Raw genomic sequence first — 26986 nt, forward strand, 5'->3', positions numbered from 1 at the left:
ACCACCGGCTTCCCGAATCCTCAATCCCGGCTAGGGTTAAATGACAGGCGTCTAAAATCTAGACACCTGTCATTTTCCCAACGCCGGGAGACAGGTGCCCGGCATCCCGATTGAAGGGATGCCGGGCGCTGCGAGCGGACACCTGCAGGGGGGGAGGGTTAGGTTTAGGGCACCCGGGGGGGAGTTAGGGTTAGGCACCCCCCCCAGGAGGGTTAGGGCAAGGCTAGGTGGAGGGAGGGTTAGGGTTAGGCACCCCCGGGGGGACTTAGGGTTAGGCACCCCCCCGGGGGACTTATGTTTAGACAGCGGGGAAGGGGGGGTTAGGGTTAGGCACTTAGAGTGGGGAGGTTAGGGTTAGGCACTTGGGGGGATTAGGATTAGGAACCCCTAAGGAGGGTTAGGGGGGTTGGTTAGGTTAGATAGTATTTACCTTAGTGACAATCGGGATTTCCAGCGCTGTCAGGCTTCCGCTGCCAGGCTCTGCTCTTTTGTCGGGCTGCCGGGAATCAAACCGCCGGCCATGCGGCAGCCGGGATTTCATACCAAATGTGTTTATTGGGTCGGCAGAGTGTATCATATAGTGTGTACCCAGCATAAAACTGCTTGAAGAGGGTTATAAAAGGATTAGCCTGATACTAAAGCTAGTTAGGGACAACTTTTTCTGGATGAATGTTTAGTATTTGACCCCTGCAGAGCTACTTTACCTGAAGAGGTCTATACAGACCTACCTGTATGATGGGCACAGGCTAATTAAGCAAGCATCGGGGACTGAGGACATGAGTGTGACCTGCAGTGTTCAATCAACACAAAGAAATTCACTCCATTGATGAGAGAGGCACCACACAGTCCTGGAACCCAATCACTGTTATCTGCTGCTTTTGTACCAGAGTAGTTTTCAGAGGAGAAGACAACACACTCAGATCCTTCTCAGACATGAATCATACAGAGGACCACTAACAGATAGAAACTTTTATATGTATTTGTCTTATCTGTTATTATATCCTATGCGTTACCTTTCCGCATACACCAGTTTGATTTTAAATAATTTTGCGCAAGAAAATAGTTTTTAAGGCGTTTTATTAAACTCAATAGGGCATATTCAACTGGGCGCGAGAAAAGCAAAAATCCCGCACCTGCAAGGTTTTTCATGCAGATGCGGGATTTTTGCTATTCAATTAGGTGCGTTTTTGTTTTTATTTTTTTGCGCGCCGGGAGCTTTTTATTCTCGCACCTGCAGAGCAAGTGTGATTTTTTTTTTAAATAAAATCGTTCATTTTATGAAAAATCAGTGGGACTTGCTCTGGGCCCTGGCAGCACCCCCACCCCTGGGGACTTAATAAGCAATTGGAAGTTTCCAATTAGCTTAATTAGTCCATAATTACTTATCTTCTGCAGCGCTGTCTTCTGCATCCAGCGTCTGGAGCCGGCTCTTCTGCAGCAGGGTGTCAGTGTGTGTGGTGTTTGTAAGTGTGCATGAGTGAGTGCGTGTGTGTATGACCCCCGGGCTATGTGCCCCCCACCCACTGTAAGGAAAACTACATCTCCCAGCAGCCCTTGCCCCTCCCACCAGCGCTTGGAGCCTCTCAGCAGCCCGTGGGACTCCCAGCAGCCCCCTTCCAGTAAGATGATAGAGGGGAAGCCACCGGGAGCCGCGGAGACCACCGGAGACCCCTGGGCAGGTAAGTGCAGAATATATATATTTTTTTTTTACGCGGCACAGGGTTTTCAAAGCTGAAAACCCTGCGACCACTTTTTTTTAAGTGGATACCGCAGGTATTGGGAGCGCCTATACCAGCGGTATTCCACAAATTTTGGTGACAGGGGGTGGTCAGGCAAACGCAGGCGTGCCAGTACGTTTCAACACCGTTGCATGGGCGTGCATAAATTATCCAATGTGATACCATACACAGCCGGAGGCCTCATAGCGTGCGCTGAAGTAAGCAATTCCTGAGTGAGGTCTGACCTGCCTTAACTGTGCATATGGGTCCGATGTTACTCGTTGTTACCGGTTATTTCGCTATGTTGCCAAAGTGTACGGATGTGAGTAAGGGGAAATGGGCATCTTTATGTTAGGCCGTGATCGCAATGCGAATGCAAACATTCACATATTACCGCTGATTTTAGCAACTGCGTTGCGTGCGTATTAGCAGAATAGCGATCCTTAGTAGCCTGCATCTCTACACCATTCCCAAACTACATAGAACTGTGCTTACCGTTGCATCATGCAATTAAATAATAAACACACATGGACAGTAAAATAGGAAACTGGTGAAGCATCATAAGTCTGGTTATTTAATTGTTCAATTGCAGATTAAAGTTAGAATGAATTTCCTTGACCTCTAAATGAGTCACTTGATCAATGTCATAATAGCAAGGTCACCAAGCAAGCTGTCCAATTCTAATTCAATATAAAATGCTGGATTCCTTGATTGTTTGTTTATGCTGGGTGAACAGCCCAGACCAGTTACTTTGTTGCAATTCAGCTAAACAATTAATTATTATTATTTTTATTTTTTTGATGAATCAATAGTGACTTTTTTATCCAGAACAAAATAAACACAATAAAATAGAAATATTGGGTTAAGTAATGTGATTCTGAGTTTATGAGATAGTAAAGTGAATCAGATTTTAATTTCCTATCATAAAAGCGAAGAATTGCAGCGTAAGCAAGATATTGTTTATAATTATATTCCTCCTCGCTGTCATAACACCGCCACAATTTTTATTTTCCCAGTACATGAAGATTCTTAAAAGAAAGAAAATACAGAACCTGCTTTCGGTAACATTCTTCCCTTTAATATACAATGCATGAGTTTTGAAGGCAGCATTTGCTGATACTGAAACTTTTAACCTAATAAAAATAGTAGTCATCCACTCAGAAACTGATAGTTAAATTCCTGTAGTCAGGGCCAGATTATTCACTGGGGCGGATGGGACTACAGCTCCAGGCCTCCACAAAAAATAGTCCCATCATCATGGCAGTATGATGATATCCATCCACCCAACTGGTCACATGGTTGACCAGAAATAATAAGTATTAAAATTTCTTGATTTTGAAATCTGCACACTTTGAGTGAGTGACCAATTTTGAGGACTTTGCAGGTGGTCCCCATCTGCTACAAGGGGCTTCACATGATATTTTGTATAATGTTGCTTAAAGTACATAGTTGGAACGCCCCTGGACGATGGCATCATTTAACACCATCGGTCGAGACTAAAGCAGAATTCTTGGTGTAAGAGGTCATGGGATTAGATGTGAGATAATGCCATATTGCTCACATCCAGCCATGTGCTGCTTTCTTCAGCCAGGAGAGAGGCAGTAAGGCACTGCAATATGCAGTCACTGTAGTAGTACCCAATACATTCCGATATGGCCCAATTAAATGTGTGCATGTATATTAATGCCCAGGAATGTGCCGGCCATAACAGTTTTGCCAAGTTATAAGTCACCAATACTAGTAATGTTGAACAAATGTACTCAGTGGGAATTACCCATACTAGAAAAAGTATTTCCCAATAGAATGACAGTATGAATTCTACTGCCCAGTAATATTCCCTCAGAATGCCATTAATAAACCACCAGCACCAATCATGCCCAATAAAACACCTATAGGCACAGTGGTAGCAGTCGGGAAGCCGACGGATGTAATCCCGACCGCCGGCATCCCGACTGTCTAATCCGGTCAGGGGTCTAATGACAGGTGTTGAAATCCTGACGCCTGTCATTAGACCTACGCTGGGAGCCCGACACCCGGCTTACTGATCGAAGTTAAGCCGTGCACCGACAGCTGCATGGGGGGAGCGTTAGATTTAGGGCTCTCGGGGGGGGGATTTAGGGTTAGGCACCCCCCCGGGAGGTTATGGTTAGGCTAGGGGAAGGGGGGGTTAGGGGTAGGCACCCCCAGGGGGAGGTTAGGGTTAGGCAGCCCCCCGGAGGACTTAGGTTTAGGCGGTGTGGGAGGGTTAGGTTTAGGCACTTAGAGGGGGGATTAGGGTTAGGCACTTGGGGGGGAGGTTAGGGTTAGGCACCCCAAGGGAGGGTTAGGGGATAGAATAGGGTTAGTAAATACTTACTTTGGATGATCGGGATTTTCACCCCTGCCGGGCAGCCGCTGTCAGGATTTGAACCGCCGGCCGCTCCAGGCACATTAATGGCCTTAGGTAAAGCATCCCTTTTGGCGATATATAGCGCCCCCCAGTGTCTGAATCCTATTGCAGGCACCATATATCTGCTACTGTGCAAGTTGGTGAAGTTGTATTTACTGTACTATTACCAATTTTGTTTTGGTGTGCAATGTGTTTAAGCAGCGCTACCGTTAGACTAATGACAGACACCACATGTAGTCACATGGGGAAGATTATGGACAGCAGTACTATGCACTCAGCCAGCTAACAAGAATACATTCATTTTCTTTAGATCTTTAAAGATAAAGGAAAATATACAGTACATATTAATATATATCTATGCATGTTACAACATTTCATTTGAAATAGAAGGATCTTTTAGTTTTGTTTGTCCTTTAAGATTATTAGAGCAGGGAATATTACTACTTAGTGCTCCACTAACGAAGATGTATTTGTAAAGCATGTATAATATTAGCTCATCTACAGCACTAAGCATTTTTTTTGTTGATCAAATGGCTGAGAAAAATCCATCACAACCACTTATGCCAAAAGCCCAGGTGAATTATGATGCCTGTTTCGCTGCCGAGAGCTGCTTACCGCGGCAACTGTGCCGAGATGCTGTAATGTTTCCTCTGTGAGTGATGTACCTGGTGCAGGAGGCATTAATGTACCAGTGCAAATTATGCTGATTTTGAATTTCTTCTTTAACCTCTATCTCGAGCTCGAGGTCTCTTCCCAAACTGAATGAAACTTTTGTCCAAGTAAAAGACTGCTAAAGGTGACTGCGCAGAATGGCAATTATCTGTTCGTATTGTCATTTCTGCTTGATGTCAACAGTGTTACGTTCTCAGCTTAATAGAAGAGTGGCTGCTCCAAATTTGTTCTTTAAATTACACAGCATGTTAATTGTTAAGAGTTCATTGCTGCCCGGCGATAAGGTATATCCGGATAGCATTCTAATAAGCTTGGCAGAGTGGACCGGCACCGTTTGGATGCTCCAATCAATACAAATAGTAAAAGTTCAAATGGGTAGACGTAACGAAGAGGAAATCCCATGACACAGCAACAAATGATCTGCCTTTGCTAAAGATGTTGTCAATGTTATTGTTATGGTCATTGTAAAGAGACTGAAAAATAGTAAAATATACAGTATTATCAATTTATTTTCCCTTATGTATTACTCTGCGAGCTGCAGGCACAGACTGAAATTCCGTCTGGTTAAGCCACACATTTAAAAGTTGTAATAATTTAAAAAGAAAAGCCAACCTGTAAATTATTGCCACTTTTATTCTATAGGCTAACTCATCCGCACCAGTGCCTGCAACTCGCAGACCATTACATAATCGCCATAGTCAGTTTGTAAGAAAAGCATTAAACCCATACATGCCGCAGGAGGCTCCCAATTTTTCGGGTAACCCCCCGCTCCCCCAGTAGAGTAGGCACCTCTCCCGCATTCCTAGTGAAGTGGTGAGAATGGGGAGAATTTTCACCAAGATTGGGGATCCCTGAGTGAGGGCTTAATGCCATAATACTGTAAGAATTGCGTCATTTGGCACCGCCACCTAATTAGATATGTGCTATTCGGCGGGGCTCAATGACGCAAAACGTCAGGCCCTGCCCCCCCCTCCCATCACCGCCCACCTGCTTCTCCTCCCCGGACTTCTCCTGGGGAGGAAGAATGAAAAGTACACAAGCATTATTAAACTAAAGCGTTGGGGGAGTATGAGGACCAGATTTGGGAAACACTGCATTAACCTATCCATTGCAATACTGGTTTTGTACTCATCCTGGGCTTTTGCCTTTGGTGCACTTGCAGTTTTCTTGCACATACAACAATTGTACAGGAGCACGTGAGACAGCAATACATATACGGTTAGCTTTAAACATACTTGCCTACTTTTGTAAAAGCATTTCAGGGAGATTGTGAAAGCAGCACCTATGAGCGCGTGTTACAGTGGGCGTGTACTGATAAATCTGAGAGGCGTGTCATACATGTGATGGGCGTGTACTGATAAATCTGAGAGGCGTGTCCTAAACCTGACTTACATCCACATGTAAACCAGCCCAAAAGCAGTTAGTAAGCTCTGTTTGTAGATGAAAACACACTAATACTTTTCAGAAATTCATAGGGATCATTGTGCCTTATAATAACCAATGCAAGGAAATTACACTAATGATCCCATTTGAATGTATATATCTCTGTTTTTTAATATAACAGCTTCATAATGGGGGTAAGGATGAAATGAGGGAGATTTCTAGACTCTTCAGGGAGACAGGGAGATTGCTACTATTTCAGGGAGTCTCCCTGACAATGAGGGAGAGTTGGCAAGTATGGCTTTAAAGCATGAGCAAAACTCTCCTTTGCTCGGGCACAAACGCCTCACCCTGCACAATTTACAGCTAGAGATGAGCGGTACAGTTTTGGCTCGGATCTTAAGGCCAAGTTCGAATCTCAGAATAAGGCAAAACGTCATCTTTCACGGACGTCTCGGCACTGATGCCTGTAAAAGATGATGTTTTGCCTCGTTCTGAGATCCGAATTTGGCGGGAAGATCCGAGCCAAGACTGAACTTCTCATCTCTATTTACAACTAATGGCACATGCATATTTCTGAGCATTGGTGTTTTCATTTAGGGAGCACTTTCCTGCTCTTAGCAAACAATGGGACAACATTTATAGAAACGTTTGTGCAGAAAACATGCATAAAATATAGTAGTAGAAAACTACAGTAGCTGTCTTTTTGCCCAGGATAAGAAAAATGGACCCCAGACATAGAAATACTGAAATGGGTATCCCTACCTACCAAACCCTATATCATGCGATATGATGAATAGCAAAATGTTAAAATGCACCTGTCCTGTACATACAGTGGAGACAGTCAAGTTTTGGCCTGTGACGTTATTTATTAGAACGCAGCCTCTCAGTTTGCTAGACACCTTAACAGCATAGAGCCACTTTAAGGGCTATTTCACACACACAATGGATTTGTCCATCTGGCAAAAAAGACGGTTCTTTTTCCGTTGCTTTATTTAAGTGGGAAGTGACAAATACATCAGGGCTTTCACATTGCGCGAACACGGCCTGGTCGCCGAGTTATAGCCGTGATAACCAATGACTAGTGCGGCTGCCGTGACTTGCCATCTTCAGAACTTAGTGCCTCGCTTATGCATGTTTTCACACATACAGATTTGAGATGTCCGGTGGCCTTGTACTGTAGTCAATGCTTGTTTAATTCGAATAAAATCCGTTGCATATGAAAGGAAGTCATCCATCCGCCCGGAAGAAAAAGTCTGGGGGTTTTTTTCTTCCGGACTGACAAAACCGTTATGAGTGAAACTAGCCTTATTGCTTTTTCTTTTTATGTATTATTAAAAAATGGAATGCTAATAACTTAAGCAATTCCACAACCTGATCGAGGATAGAGAAAGCTCATACTGACACTGACTGCACAAGAATAGAAAGTCATGCTGCTCAATGTTTGATTTAGGCAGCCATTACTAAAGGTGTGTGTTTTAGGTCAGGTTAACCACTCTATGGGGGAATTCAAATAGCCCCGATAATTTTTTGCACGCAAAAAATGGGACTTTTTTTAATTATTTTTCCACACAATTTAATTACAGCCCATTTTTTTACATGCAAAAACTTTTCTTTAATCGCACGAAAACACATAGAATCAGTTATAAGTTCACGGACCTATGTGTTTTCGTTGCAGCGTTCGCAAAAATGGGCTATTTATCATGGATTTTTTTTCAGAGCCTGCTGAGATTCCCAAAAAAAATCCCTGCTAATACAGTAGCTGCGGCCGGGCTGACTTCGGGGCTAATTGGATAGCCCCGAGGGATCAATTAGCGCGTGGTAAATTACAGCGGCTAATTTAATGCCCCCTTATGGATCTCTGTATCTATTTTTTTATTTTCTCTTCACCTAATTGGGAATAGAAGCAAACACAGGTCCTCTAAACTGGAACAAAATCTTTAGTAAATCACCAGCTTATAAATGTAAATATATAGGACAGACATCCATGCACTGATATAAAAGGGAAGGGAAGTAAGTTACCAAGTGACGATTGGGTGTAAGTAAGTAGGGAAACAAGCGACGGTAGACCATAATAAGTTAGTGTCAGCAGCTCGGTGTAGATGAAGTATGGGAAAAAAAACAATGGTACATCATGCCAAGGGAATGTCAGCAGATCAGGGCAGGTGAAGTAGAGGAATGAGCATAGGCGCCAGAAGAGGTGGGTGGGGTTGCTAAAATTAAATCATATCTTGCCACCCCCATCAACATAAAATCATTGTGATGCCCCTGGGAATGAGCATCAGTAGATCATGATAAGGGAGTTTCAGCACATTGGGGCAGGTGAAGTAGGGGAACAATGATGGTAGATCAAGCCATGGGCTTGATCTACCATCTCACACAAGACACTGCAAAAACTCTAATCCATGCATTTATTATTTCCCGTATTGACTATTGCAATAGCCTCCTTACTGGTCTTCCCAAAAACAGGCTATCTCCATTACAATCAATTATGAATGCAGCTGCAAGGCTCATCTTCCTTGTGAAACATTCTTCTTCTGCTGCCCTGCTCTGCCAGTCCCTCCATTGGTTGCCAATTTTCTACCGTATTCAATACAAAATACTTTCACTTACACATAAGGCTATTAACCAAACCACACCAACATACATCTCTTCACTCATTTCAAAATATCTCCCTACCCGACCTCTCCGCTCAGCACAAGATCTGCGTCTCTCATCCCCACGCATTACTTGCTCCCATTCACGGTTACAGGACTCTCTCGGGCTGCACCCACTCTATGGAATGCCTTACCACGCACAATACGACTTTCCTCTAGTCTACAATCCTTCAAGCTATCCCTGAAAACTCACCTCTTCAGGCAAGCTTATCAGATCCCAGAACCACCCACATAACCTTCATAGCCTCCATATGTAATTACATCCCCTTTCACAGTCAACCTCACACATCGTCTTTCTCTCACATCCTCATGACATTTGGCCGGCATTCCGGTGTAAATGGATCATGCAGCACACCAAGAAACTGTTCATTCTGGCTGGACCAAAATGCAATATATAGCACCTATCCTTGTGTATCAATGCCTATTTCCCTATAGATTGTAAGCTTGCGAGCAGGGCCTTCCTACCTATATATCTGTCTATTATTACCCAGTTTTGTTCTATTAATATTTACAATTGTAAAGCGCAACGGAATATGCTGCGCTATATAAGAAACTGTTAATAAATAAATAAATGGGTATGTCAGCAGATCAAAGTACGTACTGTTCGTAGGGGAACAAGTGACGGTAGACCATGGCAACGGTATGTCAGCAGCCCTAAAGTGCCTTAAGTCATAGCATTAATTCTATGCATGTTAACTTACCACGACATCATGTTGAATATGTTATCACACACATATTACTAGTGCCATGGCAAAGTCTGATATTCCCCAAGTCTTGCGCTCTGTGTAATGGTAATCATGGTTCAGCACTATGGTGGGGAATTTCATATCGCTGTCCAACAGAGAAAGAATTTATCTAAGCACTAATATTTTCTAGATTTCATTACATCTTAATGAAGTGAAGTATAGTATGCAGGTTGTAAAGCCAATGGCCCACGGACTGAGCACATGAATTGGGATTCCGCTTTGCTATGTATCTCAATAAATTGTAGCACTATGAGGTTGTAAGCAGGCCAGTAATAATAAAAGCCCCACCCCCCATGAAGCTGTTAAATGCTTCATACATATTTGCTGTTTCTTGAATACACCAAAGAAAACAACATAAAACTCATAAATAATGAAGTTCTAATAGTGCATAATTATAATCTTGGCCAGAACAGACTGTGTAATGTCACTAATTTACAGTCAATCAGTATACTCTCTACAAAACAAAGCAAAGTGTCTATACAGTACAGGGATAAGAGCACAATTCTCAGAAATTCCTCTGGGCCAGCTCTGTCCCCACTAATGCTATTGTAAGCACAGCTTGAATGCAAATTCCAACATATACACCACCGACTATTAATAAGCCAATAACACAATACAATTAAACAGATGCGCAAAGGGGCTGTTAAAGAATACAGCAAAAATAATGAAGAAGAAAAACCAACAACAGACCTTTCAAAATGAACATGAAAACAACGTTCTGTATGTGTAACAAAAATTGGTTTTAATTATGTAGTTGACGAGTGCGCTGAACACAGAATTATATTGACTTCCACAGGGCAAGTGTAAAATAGATCTAATGTGCAAATATCAGTCACATTAAGATGGCTTTATGTAATATATACAGTATGAATATTTTAGGCTGTCACGCGTTTTGGGGAAACAGATAAATAATTTTCATTGGGTTATTGGCATCCCGGGAATGAGAAGGTGGAGACATGGTCAGCATGAGGAATTTTGGGCCTGATGCAGTATTGGGAGAGTGGTCATGTAACATCTCCTATGGGGTGTGCCTAATGTGTGGGAAGTGCTAGGCTGCTCCATACCCCGCTATAGACAACATCCTATATCGATGCATGCATTATTGGCAGGTGCCTTTGTACAGCAGCCACACTCTACACAGACAAGACCAGTACTATGCACCTAACCATCCCTTTGCACCCTTCCTCCCAGCACCCCTGGGTGGAGTAGAAGCCCCTAAACACCTACTAAATTACCTCCATGAGTCGTCCATTACATATTAAAATATATAACACATTTTACATAATCTAAAACAAAATTAATATATGAAACATATCAAAAAACAATTTCAGCTTTAAAAAAAAAAACAGGAAAAACAGTAAAAATGTTAATAATCATTAAAACTTTGGTACCAAAGAGTCTCCATTATAAAACTATCATGTTTCACATGTTCTTAATAGAATAAACTTATCTTCCACCCGCACCCTAGTACTCGCTCAACCAACTGGATTCCATTTGAAATGTCTATAGATCTCATGTATAGCAACGCTAGTTGACAGGGGAATATTCTGGGTCCAGGGGGGGCCTGCACCGCACACCCTGCACCCATAAAACTTACCTCTCCAGAGTTCCACATCAGCTCCGGTGTCTGCACCTGTAAAAACGGCTGGACAATGGCTGCTGCGCCCATTTTCCTGTAGTTTGCGCATGCGCAGTACAGGGAAAATGGCCACCGTGGCCATTTTCCCAGTGACCTGTGCATGTGCTATAGACTCTGGGCACACTCTAGTGCCCAGAGTCTATAAGTGTGGAGCTGGCCGCGCACAGCTCAGTGCGCAGCCGGCCACCAGACACAGAGTAGGGGGCCTGTGTCGAAGACTGCACACGGGCTCCCTCCTCTCTAGAAACACCCCTGCTAGTTGATATGCTTCTTTGATGCTCATTAATGTTTCTGATAATCATTCTGATTGCTGCACAATATTTTTTATGCCACGTGGAAGTATCAGCATGTACATACAGTATAGTGTACTACATTTTCCAAATAACTTTTTACTTATTCTTAAATTTTAATGATCTTTCCATTATTTAACAGCAGCACGTTCAATTTGGAATTTATATATACAACATTTACTCCCCACCTTGTTCATGCATTATCCTCTCATTGTAGTTAGGTAAAATAGAATCCCTTTATATAACATATAACTGTGTAGCTCTATGATGTGGTGCTTGGCCACTGTTCCTACACAGCAACTAGATAAATTGGCAGCAGTCAATCTACAGTATGTGGCATTTTCTTTCTTTATTGCTGCTACTAGAAATATTTAATGCACAGAAAAAGAAGAAATAAATGCTTAGCACTCATTTTCACCTGTAATGAGCATCTAGCGAAATACTAAATGTGATATTCTCACCATATGCTCCCAATATATTTAGACGCAGTCTATAAAAGTCCTTTTCTTACATCTTAAAAAAATAAGTCTTCTTCCCCTTTGGAATTTTAATATTTTCTATTCTTACAACACAAAATCAAACAATCAATCTGTATTTATTCTGAAAGTTTTACCAAAAATAAAAAAATATGTAAAAGTAAAAAAAAAAAATATATATATATATATTTTTTTTTACTTTTACATATTTTTTTATTTTTGGTAAAACTTTCAGAATATATATAAAAACCCTCTTTTATTTTATGTTTGTAATTCAGTCATTGTGTGGAAATGTTCAGCAAATACTATACCACAATGCTTTCCTACAATTCCTGATTGGCAGGACTGTTTTGATACTGTACATGGCCCCCGTAATAGGCTTGATCTTGTGATAAATGTGGATTCTCTTTAGTGGATCTGGACAAGGTTTGAATACATCTGGGTGTGTTTGAGGTTTATTTGCGCACTGATTTTTCTTAATGTACTACAGGGAGGTCTGTAAAGTGATTATACTATACTATACAGCATTACATTGGTCCCAGTCATGGTCTGACTGGCCCACAGGGGTACAGGGAAAATTCCTGGTGGGCGACACTGCCCATTCATTGGTTCTCTTCACTCCTTCATTAATTCTTTTAGTATATTTTATTTCTTTTAAAAAAAAAATTTGAATATATATTTTTTTATTGTGTATCTTATATGTCCTTTTAGATTATTGATGTAAATTAGGTTACACCAATTATTGACCAATAAAAGTATTTTTTATAAAAATACAGCAATTTGATTTATTCATAAATCAGTCTTTTGGATCCAAGGACCATAAATCCCATATAACCGACCGACATCGGTTGTTAAGAATAAATGTCCAAGGCTTATATCATACCCCACAGAAGACTGACACCGTTCCTGAGTGATCCATGTACACATCGGGTGAACGTTGTATCTCGCAACCACTGTAGGACCACGGTGGAAATTGGTTCAATGCTCATATACCACCTACAAATGGTGAGTGCATTTTCAGTCATTGAATATAACATATTCCATTTAATAATATCACACGATATTAGTATTATATTTTTTTTTTAGATATTTCGGAATACATCGGGAACAACATCAAATCTATCTACAACACAGATCTCAAGATAGAGCTGGAACCATACCATTTCTTCACAATTACTCTCTGGGGGCACTGTTGAAAGGCCCCTATTGTTCCCAGCTGCACGTCTGCATCTATTAGATCTTACAGGGAATTTGGCACTAGTCATACACATCTCGACACTGCCTGAGGGCCCACTCCCTCCTCTAATGTCAGGTTCCAGACCATGCACTCAAATTATACTGTACATTGTTACTCTACTAGAGGATCGCCTAAACTACCTGCTAGTGCAGGAACATGGATGAACATGGATGCTTGCTTTATTTCTATACTGTAGATCAAAATTAGCAGTTGGGTTACCACATGTAATGTTTTCTTGTGTGAAAATAACATTTAAAATATATCATATTGCAAACTAAAGAATGTAAGTGTAAAATTAGCCAACACTTAACGTGTGATACTGTGCTGATGGGCCCTAGAGCAGGACACTGCACATTATTTAATTATTTCACATTTTTAATACTAATCTGTGGAGCCAATAGAATAAGAAGCAGAAATACATTTTATGGAGTAATTTAGAATGAAAAGACAGATTTGGCATCCATTACAGCTATAGAATAACATTTCTCAATGGTGAGGTAAAAGATCATTTTGAAGAAACAGAAGATGACGTATGTTTGAACTAGTTTTGTTCTACTCAAAATAGACAATATCAACTGACTTGTGTCAGTATATTCCCTGATGGTTACTGCAAGGGGGAACTCTGGAAAGACTGAGATTCAACATATTTTATATATAAAAAAAAATGTTACGCCTATATCAGGTAAGAAGTACAGTAACTGGCCTCCGGGAAACACATTAGTGTTAAAATGACCGTACTTAAGTAACAGAATGGCTTAATAAGGCCTGAATATTTAATTATGAACAGTTTATATGGAAGCATCAATAAAAGATCTTAGTCAGCTTCGCATCGTTAGAGCGCAATTTGGGCCTGATTCATGGATCACAACTGCAACAGCGTACGCGGGTCGGTCGATGGCGTGGACTACGCATGCGTATGCTTCGCAGTGCGCGTGTGTGAGTTAGCATTACGATCGCTCTGCGATCACTTATTCAGAAAGTAAGCCATTGCACAGTGAATGACGGGAGATCAGCGTTTGGCGGTGGTGGCGGGGGAGTGGTCAGAGAAATGCTGGCGTGCCTGTCTGTTTGAACGCCGTTGCAGGGGCGTGCATAAATTAGCCACTGCGACGGCATATGCAGCTTGTGTACTCACTGCGTGCGACGAGGTTATCAATTTGTGAGTAAGGTCAGATCGGCTGTAATTCTGCGTGAGGGGCTGATGGTACTCAATGTTATCAATGTATACGCAGGACTGCAAGGTATTACGCATGTGAGATGGTGGTAGTGGGCGTCTCTCCGCTGGCTTTGCGATTGCATTCATTAGCATATTTTAGCAGTGGACCCCCATGCGTAATCACAGCTGCGATCGCAATAGAGATCCGTAGTGAATCAGGCACTTTGTCCACTTAATAGTCACCCAAGCTACACATTTGGCAGCAGAATTTGCACATTTTGCTGGCGGAATTTAGCCTTAATACTACACAGTTACCTACTCTCCCGGAACATCAGAATTTCAGGCGGCTCTCCCGGTAAAGTATCTTTTGCAAAGGAAGGTGATAAACTGCACCGGTAATAGAGATGATACCACTAGAACCTCAAATGAAAATATTAAAAAGAGATCATATTTAACTCCTTACTAGTAATAAAAATATATTATATATAATAATAATATATTATTTCAAAGAGAGTGCTACTGCCTACAACAATACATAATCCAGATACACAAAAAGAAAAGAAAAAGTGTTGTCCTACATGCAGTGCACGGTAAAGTAGGCCAGTCTCCCACAAGTAGCTAGGTGCGGGCAGCTTGATGATGCGATATGCACTGAATCACGTCATTGGGGCCCCGCCTCCTGCTTTACAGTGCCAGGAATTGCAATATAGTAGAGGTGGGGTCATGATGATGCAATTGTGGAACCACGCCCCCTCCCAGCTGGCTGATTCCTCCTGGTGGGGACAGCCCGCATTTCGGCACCTATGCTGTTACATATCCTAATACCTAAACCACACCACATAAATATATGACTTGACAGTCGTCATCCCAGCTCTACTCCTAAATTATAAATACAGTGTGTAACAGCTTCACTAGACTGGCAAAGAATAGGCTGCACTTAAGGACTGTACTGCTGGGACTGCACGCCTCTGAGACACAACCTATTCTGTTGCGTAAGCGTGATGCTCCAGAATTTATGCTGCAATTTCTGCAAATTGTATATTTGTCAACTCCATGCTGAAGAGAAAGGCAAGAGTCAGATGTTGTCCCCTATAAGCGTGTTTGAAATCATACAGCTTTATTAAACATGACATTTATACAGAACATAACGTGAGCTTTTCATATGGGGGGGGGGGCGACGATATTAATTAACATATGATAAGCTCTGTTCAAAAGTCACAACCTGAGATGAGTCAATTATACCCCTATTAGAGAAAAGGACCCGGGAATTTGCAAGCCGGGTCAACCTGGGTCCTTGTTCTGTGTGGAAGGGTCAAGACAGATCGAAATTGCCGGTGGTTCGATCCTGCTCGCTACTGGGGTTATTCCCAGGTCCGACCTGGTTTGCCTGCTGTGTGAACCTGGGTTATGATGACCCGGGTCATGCCTAAAAGGAGATGATTGGGGGGGCACAGTAGGCACTTATAGATAACATCACCTTCAAACACTCACTAAAAGACGGAAGGCCCGGGTCACTGGAAGACCCAAACACGGTGTGAACGGCGATGACCTGGGAATAACCGGGGTCCATCTGCCGGTGTGAAAGGGAGTAAGTACTGAAACCCCGGCTTCAACCCATGTCCAGCGTCCCAGGTCCGAGCTGGGTTAAAGCTGGGGTTACTTTATGAAAGTGGTATAACAAGCACAATTGAATTTGAATCGTTCAATTCAAATTGAAACAGCACCCCACTTGCTCCAATATAATCCTGTTTTGAGATTCTGTAGATAGATAGATAGATAGATAGATATGAGATAGATAGATAGATAGATAGATAGATAGATAGATAGATAGATAGATATGAGATAGATAGATAGCTAGATAGATAGATCACTGGCGTAACTAGGGCAGGGCGAGCGGGGTGCGTGCAATGGGCGCCGTGGGACCGGCGGTGCGGGGGGGCGCCGCCGGCCATGGTAATGGCCTGCCCTAGTTAGCAGTGAGTGCGGTCAGCACTACACATTTACACAGGACCGGCGCTAGGCTTCCAGCGCCGGTCCTGTGCTGCACAGCTGAGCCCCTTCCCTCCCCCTGAGCGCTTGCCCATTAGCGCCAGGAGGAGGGAGGCAGGCGGGCTCAGACTGTGCATAACACACACATCGCCGCCAGCACTGGCGATGATGTGTGTGTTAATCAGCAGCCAATGAGAGTCAGACAGACTTTCATTGGCTGCTGCTGCTGCACACACATCACCGCCGAGCGGCAGCGATGGGTGTGTGAATCAGCAGCCAATGAGAGTCAGATAGACTCTCATTGACTGCTGCGCACCCACTGCAGTGGTAATGGGATAAACGTCATGATGTCATGACGTCTCTCCCATAATGCAGAGCGGCCCGGCCCGGAAGGATGGAAGTGCGGATGGCGGCGAGAGCAGGAGCGTGGATACAGGTAAGTATTTTCCTTTTGTTTAATTTTAGTGTGTATTTCGCGGGGGGGGGCGCGCTCTATTACAAAGAAGGGGACTACTACTGGGGGCACTAGTGGGGGGGATACTACTGTGGGCACTGCTTCATGTGGGGGGGGACCAGTACTGGGGACTACTACTGGGTGGGAGATACTACTGGGGGCACTGCTTCGGGGGGGACCACTACTGGGGACAACTACTGGGGGGGAATACTACTGGGGCACTGCCTCGGGAGGGGACCACTACTGGGGGGATACTACTGGGGGGGATACTATTGAGGGCACTGCTTCAGGGGGGGACCACTACTGGGGGGGATACTACTGTGGGCACTACATCGTGGTGGACCACTAACCACTACTGGGGACTACCACTGAGGGGGGGATACTACTGTGGGCACTGCATCATGGGGGATCACTACTGGGGACTACAACTGGGGGGGGATACTACTGTGGGCACTGCATTGTGGGGGACCACTACTGGGGACTACTACAGGGGGCACTGCATCAAGGGGGACTCCTACTGGGGGAACTATATAAAGGGCACTGTATAGGAGGGACTACTACTGGGGCACTATATAAGGGGCTCACTACTGGGGGCACTGCACAGGGGGGTCCACTACAGGGGGCACTGAAAAGGGAGAACCACTACAGGGGGCACTGCATAAGTGGGACAACTACTGGGGGCACTGTATAAGGGGCACTGCATATGGGGGATCACTACTGGGGGCACTGTATAAGGGGAACTAATGGGGGGCTGCATAAGGGGGACCATTACAGGGGGCACTGTGTAAGGGGCACTGCATATGGGGACCACTACTGGGGGCCTGTATAAGGGGAACTAATCAGGGCCTGCATAAGGGGGACCACTACTAGGGGCACTGCCTAGGGGGGGGACTGTATAAGGGGCACTGCAATAAGGTGGAAAGAAATGTTCCCAGTGACAAGAAAGGGGTGTGTGTCATGTTGACACGCCCCATTTTTCAGTGGCCATGCCCATTTTTCGCCTAGCGCACCTGCGGCGCGCACACATAGGGGGTGGGGCTCCATTTTCAAATTTGCCCTGGGCTCCAAATACCCTAGTTACGCCACTGAGATAGATAGATAGATAGATAGATAGATAGATAGATAGATAGATAGATAGATAGATAGATACTGTAAATAGTGAACATGGACTATGATAAACATGAAATATACAACATAATAAGTCTGTGTTATGCACTTCAGCGAACTCTGTAAGAAAGATGTTCACAGAGGAATTTATGTAATATCAAGCTGCGCCATGCACAGTGGTAAATGCTTTTCCTGTGTAGCTTCTGTGCGTTTGGACACAATGTTCTGAGAGTAAAGTTTTCGGTCTTGATCAACATCTTATTATTTATTTAGTATTTCAATGTGTATTTATTTTCCTATGCTGCACACAGAGAGTACTCGCCTGTGATGGACAGACCATGCACCAAAAACAAAATACGTCCTTAGAGGGATGGTATACAGTAGGTCCTTTTATCTACACTTGCTGTAAATGTAGCCTTACAATTAAAATGGACATACTACCACTGTTGTGTGGACAAAAAGTTATCAACATATTTATCACATTTCTTTTTTTAAAAGAACATACATTTATGAGTTAAATGAGAACCACCTGCGCGCTCCGACAGTTTATTCTGGAATAAACTCTGTGACCCTAAAACAAATATAACACACAAAAGTCAGCCCGAGGTCCAATATTCAGTTCCCAAAATGACTGATATGCTGAATGTTATATAATTAGTGTGTGTCTATAGAAGCCTTAATACAGATGTGTCCTCACTCGTCTTGGCTGCAGTCACGTCAAACAGCCCCTCTTGGCGCCTGGTCCCATGAGAATGAGATTCTCTTAGCGTTGGGTGTCTTCTCTGCATCTTTTTTGCAGAAAATGTGTCTGTCGCAACGCAAGGCGACTAGGACGCGACTGTAGTGGATAGGCGCAGAAGTAATCACCAGAAATTATATTTCATGAACTTTGCATGAAAAGTGACTGCATTTGATGCCCTATAGCTGATCTAGGGCCCTGATTCAGAGCCGGACGCTCTGACCAGAGCGCTCGCTCTGAATCAGGGCCCACCTCCATAAATATGGAGCGTCCTCCTGGACGCTCGTATAGCTGAGGGTCACCACCCACAGCATATACGAGCATGCAGGATGATGGTCGCGATGGTCTTGACCATCGCGACCATCGCCAGTGAGAGCAGAAGCCTGCGGTAGAGTTTCTCAACCGCAAGGCCAGGAGTGATTTTGGCTCTATCAGAGCCAAAATCACTCCCACTGACAATCACTAGTGATGTCAGTGGGGCCGGCTTCTGACGGTAGGAGTTCCCTTGGGAACGCCTCCGTCTGGCAGGCACGCCCCCGGCACGCCCACCAAAGGGGGCGTGCTGTCAATCAACATCGACAGCACGCCCCCTTTGATCAGACACAACGAGCGAAGGAAAGTCCTTCGCTCGTCGCGTCTCGCGCATGCGCACCATCGACCCACTTGCGAGCGGACAGCCACTCGCGAGTGGGTCTGAATCAGGCCCTAGGTTCGTGCTGCAGAGGAGCTGATGGGTAAATGGAAGTTTATAACCTCTGAGTCAATTGAAGCAAGCCAGACCAGGAAAGGCAGATAGCCATCTACTGTATGTCCACATTCACAAGATTTGTATGTTTATATAGCAGTGTTTTATCTCCTATACAGACAGTAGGTCTGATCTAGCAAGAATCGCAACTGCTATGAAGCAACGCAATCGGCAACCGATTGTTGCGTCCTGCGTATGCATCGCAATGCACGTGCGCGAACCAGCCACTGCGATCGGGACTGCGACCGCAGTGACTATGCAGACCCATCGCAGAGTGATTGACAGGAAGTAACGTTTGGGGGAGATAACGGGGGGGTCGGAGAATCGTAGGGGTGGCAGTGCATTTGAACACCGTTGCAGGGGCGTGCATAAACTAGGCACTGCGATGCCATATGCAGCTTGGGCTTTCACTGCATGCGATGAGTTTTCTGAGTAAGGTCTGTCCTTGTGCAAATGTGTGTGAGGCTGCGATTGTACTCGATGTTACCGATTATTTTGCAGTCTTGCAAAGTATTATGGATGTGTGTAAGGTAAGATGGTAGTCCTTATCATGCTTGCCATCTTTCTGGCTGCTCCTTCCGGGAGGGAGCAGCCAGATCGGCAGGATGGGGGGCATGGCCAGGACAAGGGGGAGTGACCAGGCGGATGATGGGCATTTGTGGGTGTGGCCGATAATACAGGCATTGTGGAGCAGGTGGCGGGGGCCAAAATTAGACGAATTAGTGTGAATCGCATCACCGGTCCCTTCCGCTGCGGGGGTTTAATCATTAATCGTGGGGGGATCGGCGGCTGCCGAGGAGGCTTGCCTGCCTTTCCGGGAGGGGCCGGGAGCTGCTCCTGATTTTAGGGAGGCTGCTATGCAAAATCGGGAGGGTAGGCAAGCCTGGTCCTTATGTTGTGCTACGACGGCTTAGCGATCGCAGTGGATTAGCATATCTTCGCAGTGAGACTGCTTGCGTAATCGCTATTGCAATCGCAGTTGCGATCCTTACTGAATCAGGCCCAGTTATGGGACACTTTTGACATCTTAGCAAAATGTGAAAAAACTGTGCTGTGTTATTTTGACAGAAGAATGAGTCACAGAATTCATCAACATTTAGCACTGAGAGAGGTGGGAGCTAGGAGAGCCCTGCGCAGAATAAGATTTCAACTCTCCCTACCCCTGTTGTCCATTTCCAATGAGCAGCCTTCTGGCTGAGATGCACCAAAACTAATTCTCCGATTCCATCCCTTTATTTGATTTCTGAAATTATGTATAAAGCTGCATACACACACAACGATGTTGTTACCAACGATTTTATGAACGATTTTATGAACGATTATCTGTCAGATTTTTTAAAGTGTAATGAACGATTTTTTTGAACTACAAACGATTTTTGCATATTCCCTTAACGAAACTCATTGAGTTGGTCAGTCTGACTGAAGTACAAACGTGAACGGCAATGAACGATAATCGTTCATCGTTTTAACTCAGAAAGTGAACTTTTTTTCAACGATTGAACGATAAATGATATCGTTATCGATAATCGTTCAAAAAATCGTTGTGTGTGTATGCACCTTCAGTCTGTGGGCTCTATTTATTAACATTATTTTGACTAAAATAAAGTGAAAAAGGGTGTTTTCACACCCTTTTCACATTATTTTAGTATCACCTATAGTTATTACAGGGCAATTTGAGTAGAATTCGTAAAATTCTACTCCAACCCCTAAGTATCACTTATTTTTAGTAAGCAGATCACACTTCCCATAATTGTAATGGGAATGTGATCCGACCAGAGTTACTAAAAATAAAATGTGAAAAAATACCTAGGGAGGCCCTGTGATAATAACGCCACCTGGAGGTGGCATTATCCAGGGTCTCCCCCCGGTTACTGGACTCCTACTCTGCTGTAACGGGGAGAGCAGAGCCCGGAGCCGGTCCCAGTGATCAGCTGTGTGGTGTAAACAGACCGCAAGCTGATTACTGTAAAAAAACAAAAAACAAAATTAACTTACCTGACTCCAGGTGATGTCCTCCTTCCGGTCAGCTGGTCTCCCATACTGCACTGCGGCCTGGTCATCAGGTGATTGTGTCCCAGTGCAGTATGGGATATCAGCTGACCAGAGGCATGGAGGACATCACCGGAGGCCCGGATCATGTAATTAAGGGAGGCGGGGGAATCGCGAGGGGGTTCGTGGTCGCGGGGGGCGGGGCTTAGTGCCAGGGGTCGGAGCTTAGTGCCGGGGGGTAGCAGCGACAGCTGGATGGCGCATGCGCGGGCACTTTGTCACAGTATTTTTTCCGAAAATACCGTGACTAGTGTGCGGAAGGGATTTGCAGGGACAGAGCTTTATCGCTGTGATGTTGCCTGAATTCGCAATGCGAATTCAGTCGTTAATATCACACTACAATCTGCATTCAATATGCGGATTGTAGTAAATAGAGCCCTGTATGTCATTTTATTTATACAGTTTTTGTAACTAAAGTCTTGGCAATATTTTTCAGATTAAACACATTTATGTAACATACTTTGCAGTGATTTTTACTGAACGTGTGCGTCTGTGTGACCCATGCTACATACCTGTGTGTAACTGAAGGTGACTTATTATTCAAGTGTTCGGGAAATGCAAAGGGCCCGTCATTCCCTATTGTGGGTGCAGTGTGATCTTGGTAAGTAACTGAGGTGTGCTGGTGTCACAACCAGCTGGTCCTGATTGCTGTATCTGATAGACAGCCCCGGATCATGACAGCAACAGTGCTAATTAATTTGATATGTGACACTTGTATATTCTAGTCTCTCAATCAACATGCAAAGTGCTACGATGCAGAGGTCACAGCTTATTTCCGCACCAAGTTCCATTTACAGTCTCAGTCGCACACAGATTTACAAATGTCACCTATCAAATTAATTAGCACAGTATCCTGGTCACACATTTTTTGGCAAAAAAAGATGCCCAACGCCAGCACGGGCCCTGGCAGCTCAGACCATGCCAGGCATATCGTGCTACATGGCGTATTGAGGGTAGACGAGCAAGGACACATTGCATTGCACCTTAATAATGTGAACCTAGAGTCATACTTACCTACTTTTGAAAAAGCATTTCAGGGAGATTGTGAAAGTAACATCTATGAGTGTGGCGGTAAAGTGGGCGTGTACCGCTACATGCCATGAAAAGTGATTTACATCCAAATGTAAATGAGCCCCAAAGCAATTAGTAAGATCTACTTGTTGATGAAAAGTTACACACTGATACTTTTCATAGGGATCATTGTGCCTTATAACCAATGCAGGGAATCAGAGCTGTAACTAGACTTTTTTGTGCCCTGTGCCAGAGAGAGCATTTGGCGCCCCCCCTCCCTCACATTTTTTAAATAGGGACATAAGATAATGCACCTGAAAAAGAGCCATGGCCTTATGGGGAAGGACCATGGCCTTATGGGGCAGCCAGGAGATGCTGGGGATAAAAGAAGAGGAAGCTACAAGTGAGAATGATAATAAACAGGAAAATTGATAGGCCCAAACAGCGCCCCCTGACCTGCGGTGCCCTGTGCCATGGCACTGGTCATACTACTCTAGCTATGGCTCTGCAGGGAATGATACTAATGATCCCATTTGAATGTATTTAACTCTGTTTTTGTATATATATATATATATATATATATATACCTGCTTCATAATGGGGGTAAGGTGCAATCAGGGAGATTGCTAGGGGTAAATTTACTAAGATTCGAGTCTGATCGAGTTTGTGTTTTTTTAATCTTGTTTTGCATCGCCGAAACTCAGGTGATTTTCCCGTTTTTACACTCGCAAATTTACTAAGAAGTGAGTTTAGCTAAAAGTGAGTTTTCCGATGGTGAAGCAGATCGAGATATCTCCCCCGAGTAGCAAGTTTAGATGAGATCACTCACCCGAGATTTCAGTGTTTTCTCCAGAGCAAGCAGCCTGCACATATCAGTGAGATATGTGAATACTGTGTCTGTGTTCGACCTTCAGGAGATGGTTGACCCCTTTTTCAGGGGGTCCCCATCTTCCCTGAGATCCCCGGCTTGGCCTGACCGGTTTGGGGTGCGAATGCTTTGGCCATGGAGACCCGGAGATAGGGTCTCCTGGCTGTGGCATTAGACCCCAGTCGGTTTTGGGTCCGGTGCTGGTCTTAAATATAGGGGGTCCCCTACGCCATTTTTCCCCCCTATATTTAAAACCAGCACTGGCCCTGCAGCCAGGTGCTGGTTCCTAAATTGCAGGAGAATCCTACTTGTTTTGTTCCCCTTCATTTTTGGAAACAGAACTGGCTGAGCAGTCTGGGGCTGGTTATGGATTTTGGGGGGGGACTCTACGCCATTTTTTAATATAAACACTTTACATTAAGTACACATGCAGAAACATACACAAATCAGACTGATCTGTGTATGTTTCTGGCAAACTCGCAGCTCAGGAGGTTGAGTGTTTGAAACTTCAATTTCTCAGCAAATTTGATCTGATCTTACCCGAGATTGTAATCTCAAATTATAGTAAATTTGCAAACTGCATCTTTTTCATGAAAAGTACTTCCGAGATTGCCCAATAGTGTGTTGATTCGAGTTTGCGATCTCACCTGTTTTACGAGTGAGAAGAGAGAACTCTCTCCCAAATTCACCAAAGTTTGCCTTTAGTAAATTTGCGAGATGAAAAACATGCCTAAACTCACCCGAGATTGCAATCTCGACCAAACTCGAATCTTAGTAAATTTACCCCCTGGACTCTTCAGGGAGTTAGGAGATTGCTACTATTTCAGGGAGTCTCCCTAACAATTAGGGAGAATTGGCAAGCATGTCTACAGTACAGTACATACTGTAGATATTTTGAATAAAGCAATGTTATGACAACTTTGTAATACAGCTTGGCAATAATGTAACAAATATCACAGAGAAAATGGGCAAATTAACAACTGTCTGTATCAAACAAAGAAACCCACAATAAAGATAGCACAATAAACATGTTTGAATCATCTTGAATCCACAGGAAAAAAAATCTCAAAACAGTTCCAAACATAATCACTTAATCAATGCTTCAATCCAATTTTTGATCAGAGTCCAAGATTCTTTAATCGGAATAACAATGAAAGTTCAATTTGTCTTTTAGTGTTTGTTATATTAGAGCAAACTTATACAGAAGTTTAGAGTTTCAGTCCATCTGGGGGGTTGCAGAAGCTTTTCTTGGTTACAGTGGGCAACGTTGAGACCAGGAACAGTAATAAATGAATAGTAATAACATAATAAATTATTATTTATTTGTTGTGGAGGAAGAGGATTTTTCTGTGAGACTATATGATATGAGAGTAGAGGCAAGAAGGCAATAAGGAACTTATTATTTAAATCTGTGAGTGACACTGTGTCTGTGGGTTAGATGGTGGTGACAATAGACAAAGGGAGAGATGTATCAAACCATTTAAGGAGTGGATGAGTGGACATATGGAGATGCACATAGCAACCAATCAGCTTCTGCCTATCATTTTATAGAATGTACTTGATAAATGCCAACTGTAGCTATAAGAAATCAACATTCGCCCGAATATACAAAAACTCCAAAAGGAGCCCATAAATCCAGTAAAATGATCACAAAAGCAATACTTTTCTTTCTATGGCCCATATTCAATTAGCCACGAAAAGTCATAATCCGAGAAAAAGTATCGCCGAATGCGACTATTCGCCAGGCAGAAACCTATCTCCGTATTCAATTGCAAACACTTTTCGAATATGCGAAAACGCAATGAAATGTAATAGGTGAAAAAGATTAGCTTCTGAATAGGTGGAGAAAAAAAGAGCAAAATCGCTATTTTGGGGTGCAAATGTGGGGAAACCACTCAGCACCCTTGGGACAGCCCCCCAAAGGATAACTGCTTCAAAATACCCCTAGAAAAAGTCAGGAACATCCCAAAAAAGCACTTTGAAAATGGGGGTGAAAAAGTGCAAAGTGGGGGTACAAACTAAAAAAGTAGCGAGTTAGACTTTAGGGGGGTCTGCAAGTATGGGGGAGGTGTTTATTTGATTGCAGGTGCTTGCTTCAGGTGCGTTTTTTTAAATTTTACTTTAGCAACTTTAAACCATGCTAGCACCCATTTTCATGTACCCCAAATTTGACAGAACTACTTATTTTCACCAAAAAAAACCTGCTTCATGATATTCTTCACCACTTGTGCAAAGGCGCTAATTAGAAGAAATTGACACACCTTAAGTACCCCAAATAGCTTTATGATGGCTATTCGGGGGCATGTACATTGGGGGGTGTCAGGCTGATTTCCCCAATTCTGACAGCACTTTTCGCCTGTTTTGCATTCGCCAAGTTGCGTTTTCACGTGTTTTGGAATTGAACACGGCGAATCGCGGGGACGCACGTGATAAGTTTCCGCAGCTAAAATACGCGATGTAGGCGAAAAGTCCGGCATGTCAAAAAAAGTTTTATGGGTGCAAAACTAATTGAATACAGCCCTATATTGGTAGCCAGGGACGTTCTGTTCATGCGCAGTCTGCTGACTACACATGTGCACCGTCCAATGCCAGGGAGGGTTCCGCGGGAACGCTCTCCCGGTAATTTTTGCAAAATGTAGTCCATAGGCAACTATAAAATAATGCCATATGGAAATTGTGTTACCTATCGGGGCCAAACCCCAGAATGCTTAGCATCAAGAGCTTGGTAAATCTGACCGCTTCACAAAAACAAGAAAAAAAGGTCGCACCAAAGTGAAAATCTTTACCCATACAATAGAACCCTATATCTGACAGCTTCGCAGCCCTCTTAGAAATCTATGGGGGCTGTGGCTACTGTCGGAAATGGCAGTTTTTATATCTGCTGCTCTCCCACATTGTACATTCGGAGGATACTTAATATTTGCGGATATCCCCCCATGGATTACTTTTTTGGGGAATATTCCACAGATATTATTTGATATATAGGTCCCATAATGTTGAATAAAAGGTAGAAAAATGCTAAATACAGCTTGATTCAATGATGCATATGGTCTCTCTGACCTTAGCCTTGGGCGATGTTTCTCTACAGGTTGTTTATGGAAGTAACCTTTGTTCATCTTTGCAAATATAAGCAATGTTTTATGTACCCTAATTGTTATAAATGTGCTCAGAGGTAAACTGCCTGAGGCTACAATGGGACCTCACCAGTAACTGAATTAGACCTACAGTATAATGTTGTTGGGTGAATGTAGCGGGTAAGTAGTGTAAATAGAGAGATATAAAAAATATATAGGCATTTTGGTATTGGCACATGGGAGGAGGTGGGGCCCCCAACTTTTATTTTGCTTAGGACCCTGTAGGGTCACAATCTGGTTCTGCCATTTAGAAATCGGAGGCTCTATACATTCTAAAAAAGACAAATATATCTAATAACAACTTTCAATAGTCTATGAGCATCAAACATATACTCCATCTTGTCAAAAATAAGTAATTATTCATAATACAATACAGTTTTCACACTGAGTCCTCTCCACAAGAAAAACACAGTAGGACACACTCAGATATTTTAAAATGCCTTCTGAAATGTAACCCAGGCATGCAGTTTAGCTGGCTTTTAAAATCTAAATATCCTGTACCTACTGCAGCTACATACATATTTTAAGGC

Source organism: Taudactylus pleione, unplaced genomic scaffold (genome assembly GCF_031769625.1).
Source record: "Taudactylus pleione unplaced genomic scaffold, aTauple2 ptg000316l, whole genome shotgun sequence".
In the NCBI taxonomy this organism is placed as follows: domain Eukaryota; kingdom Metazoa; phylum Chordata; class Amphibia; order Anura; family Myobatrachidae; genus Taudactylus; species Taudactylus pleione.